Raw genomic sequence first — 3,806 nt, 5'->3', positions numbered from 1 at the left:
AAATCATTGTGAATGAGGGGGAGTGCAGATTGGGGACCCAAGACCCATCTGTAGGCAACTGGACATCCCCTTACAGAAAGGTCGTGGGGAAGAGACGAGCCAGTCAGGATGCAGTGTAGCAACAATGAAATAAACAACTTTCCTCTAGTTCCTAAATGCTTCCTCCTCCCTACTCCTACTTTCATGATCCCACTTCTACCTTACAAATCTGGCTAGATAGGAACTGGAAACACAGGGAATCCAGGGCAGATGATCCCCTGAGGACAAGTGCTGAGAGCGGCGATACCGGGAGGGTGGAAAGAGGGTTGGGTAGAAAGGGGAACCGATTACAAGTATCTACATTTAACCTCCTCATGGGGGTATGGACAACAGAAAAGTGGGTGAAGGGAGACGTCAGGCAGTGTAAAATATGACAAAATAATAGTAATTTGTAAGTTATCAAGGGTTCATGAGGGAGCGGGGAGCGGGAGGGATGGGAAAAATGAGCTGATGCCAAGGGCTCAAGTAGAAAGCCAATGTTTTGAGAATGATAATGGCAAAAAGTGTACAAATGTGCTTGACACAACGTATGTATGTATGGATTATGATGAGATGTACGAGTCCCCAATAAAATGATTTAAAAAAATAGGTAATAGTTTTATTGAGATATAATAACCTATCATAGAATTCACCCATTTAAGAAATACAATTCAGTGACTTTAGGATATTCATGGAGTTGTGCGGCCATTGCCACTATATAGTTTTTTCATTACCCACAAAAGAAATTCAATAGCTATTAGCTGGGGAATCCTCATTCCCCATGTCTTGTCCCCGGCCCTGACAACCACTGTCTACTTCCTGTCTCAATAGCTTTGCCTAGTCTGAGTATTTCATATAAATGGAGCTATATAAGACATATGGAGCCCGGGAAGTATATGGAGCCCTGTTGATGTAATGGGTACGTGCTGGACTGTGAGCTGCACGGTCGGCAGTTGTAAACCAGCAGCAGCTCTAGGGGAGAGAGACTGGGCTGTCTACTCCTGTAAACCCACGGGTTCCAACATTCCCAGCATTGACTCAATGGCAGTGAGTGAGCCACACAAGACGTGGCCTTTCTGAGTGTCCTCTTTCACTTGGAATTCATGTGAATCACGGTTCAGGTTGTTGCATGAATCAGCACTTTGTTCCTTTTCTTGGATGAATACTATTCCACTGTGCGGAATACCTGGTTCACTAGCTGGTGAACATTTGATAGACAAAGTAGGCTTTGCCACTTTTTGATGGTTAGGAACGAAGCGGCTATGAACACAGATTTTCATTTCTCTTGGCGATATACACCTAGAAGTGGCACTGCTGGCTCCCATGATCATTCTGTTTAACCTTCTGAGTAATCGCCGGCTGTTTCCCCAGACAGCTGCGCCCTCCTAGAATCTATCATCAGGAAACGTGGGTTCTGGTTTCTCCACATCTTCTTCTAATGCTTGCTATTTTCTAATGGAAAGAAAATATGTTCACCTGGATTTCACAAATACACAGGACAAAACAAGCGTCACCTCGTTTCTACACGTACAATTCAGTAACCGCTATATCCTTCAAGTTCTGCACCTAATCTCCATGTCAGTTTCCAAGTCATTCCCCCACCAATCACAAACTCAGTGCCCCTATGCAAAAACTCCCTGGCCTGACTGTTTCGATTATAGCCAAGTGGCTGTGAGGCCTAGTGGGTTATGCGTTGTTGGGCTGCTCACCACAAGGTCAGCAGTTTGAAACCACTAGCCACTCCAAGGGAGAAAGATGAGGTTTCCTACCCCCCAATGTGTCACAGTCTCAGAAACCCCACAAAGGGGCACTGCTACCCAGTGATGGAGGGCCGCTATGAGTCATAGAGGTGGCTCGATGGCAGTGAGTGGCTGAGATGGCATTTCATTGTGGTTTTGATTCGCCTATCTTGTGACTCATGATGCTTAGCATCTTTTCATAGACTCTGCTTCTTACAGTAGTGTCTATTCAAATTCCTTGCTCCGTTTTAAAAGTTGGGTCGCTTGTCTTGTTTATTACTGAGTAGTAGGGGCTCTTTATATATTAATACACACCCCTCGTCAGACACATGATTCACAGAGCCCCTTCTGTAGTTTTCACTTTCTGGATGGTATTGTTTGCAGCTGAAAAAAACTTCATTTTTGCGAAACCCCATTCTCCCGGTATGTCTTTGGTTGGTTGTGCTTTTGGTGTTACATGCAAGGCGGCTTTGCCCAGTCCCAACCATAAAGATTTCCTGCTGTAATTTTTTCCGAGTTACCTAGTTGTAGCTCTTATATTTAGGTCTAGGGTCCATTTGGGGAGCCCTGTTGGTAGTGGGCTATGCATTGGGAAGCTTATCTCAAGAGCGGCATTTCAAACCCACCAGCTGCTTCTTGAGAGAAAGATGAGGCTTTCTACTCCCATAAGGATTTTTCATTTCAGAAACCACAGGAGTTCTCCCTGTCCTAGAAGGTTACTGTGAGTCAGAATTGACCAGTGAGTTTGGTTTGGGAATTTTTTTTTTTTTAAGTATGGTGTGAGATGGCACCAGCTTCACTCTTTTAAATAGGTCTTTCTGTCTCCTGGCAGCCCTCTTGGGAACACCCTGTCTCTATGACAACAATGTATCATGTAAGAATCATCTGGGATACTTGTGATAGTTAGGCTTCAGGTCCACTTGGCTGTGCCACGATTCTCCCAGGATGTGATCTAACAGAGTGGTCAGCAGCATGAGGTGACGGTCGGTCGAGGGATCAGTCAAGAAGTTGTGAGAACAGGGTAGAGCACCACCTCCTGAATCTGGTCACAGTCAAGGAGACAATTGGAGGCGGTTTCCTTCAGGGTGTGGTCTATTAATGGATTCAGACTATGAAGCAGCGAGCCCACTTCTGCTGGATCTGGACCTTGCATCCGGTTCATCAACCTCCTGCCATATTGCCTGCTGATCCCAGGAGGCATCGAGCAGACTCTCACTCTTGAATCCATTCAGTCAATCTCTGATTCATTCAGCCCTGCATTCACCAGCCTGTGTCTTCCTGCTTGGTCTTCCTACTTCCTATCCATCCAACCCTGCAGCTAACACAGGTCGGGAGAGGCCTCCAGTTTACTATCTAACCCATGGACTTGACCTGGATTGGACTTACCCGCTTCTACAACTGTGGGATTAATTTCTTGATATAAATCTCTTTCCGTGAAGAGGGACCAGATTTCAACCTGGTACTCCAAGATGTGAATGCAACATGCCAGAAGATCTTATTTCAGAGGACAGCACTGAAGCTGCAGCTCACAGAGAGAGACATGTCTGATCAGAGCACACGAGAGGAAATGAGAGAGTGGAGCACATCCTGGCCCACCAAGCCTTGAGGACGATATTCTCACTCAGAGCAGTCAATCCATAGAGAAGAGCATATGGCCAGTCCCACTATGAGACACGACATCCCTCACTGACCCATAGCCCTACAGGACAACACTGGAGACATAGTGTGGGAATTGTGCCCAATCTGACCCCATCACACCAAGTCAAAACACTAAGGGCGTGCAACAGAACAGCAAGGGGAACAGAGCAACGAAGTCCCTAGGGAATACCAAAAATAGATGTTGGGGCGAGGGCTTGGCACCCCATCAGACTCGACCGGAAAACACTCCTAAAGGCCAACAAACAGTCCTTGAACTAACTACAAGCTTTTCTTTTTTGTTGATGTTTTGTTTTTGACATTGGCTTTTTGTTATTTTTTCTTTTGTTGCTTGATTTTGCTCTGTCTTGTTTTTGTGCATGTTATTATCTCCGCAGATGTGTCTAAATAAGA

The sequence above is a fragment of the Echinops telfairi genome, unplaced genomic scaffold, assembly GCF_000313985.2.
Source record: "Echinops telfairi isolate 266 unplaced genomic scaffold, ASM31398v2 ScPeMD7_22;HRSCAF=79, whole genome shotgun sequence".
NCBI classification, from domain to species: domain Eukaryota; kingdom Metazoa; phylum Chordata; class Mammalia; order Afrosoricida; family Tenrecidae; genus Echinops; species Echinops telfairi.
This window is presented reverse-complemented; position numbering follows the sequence as displayed.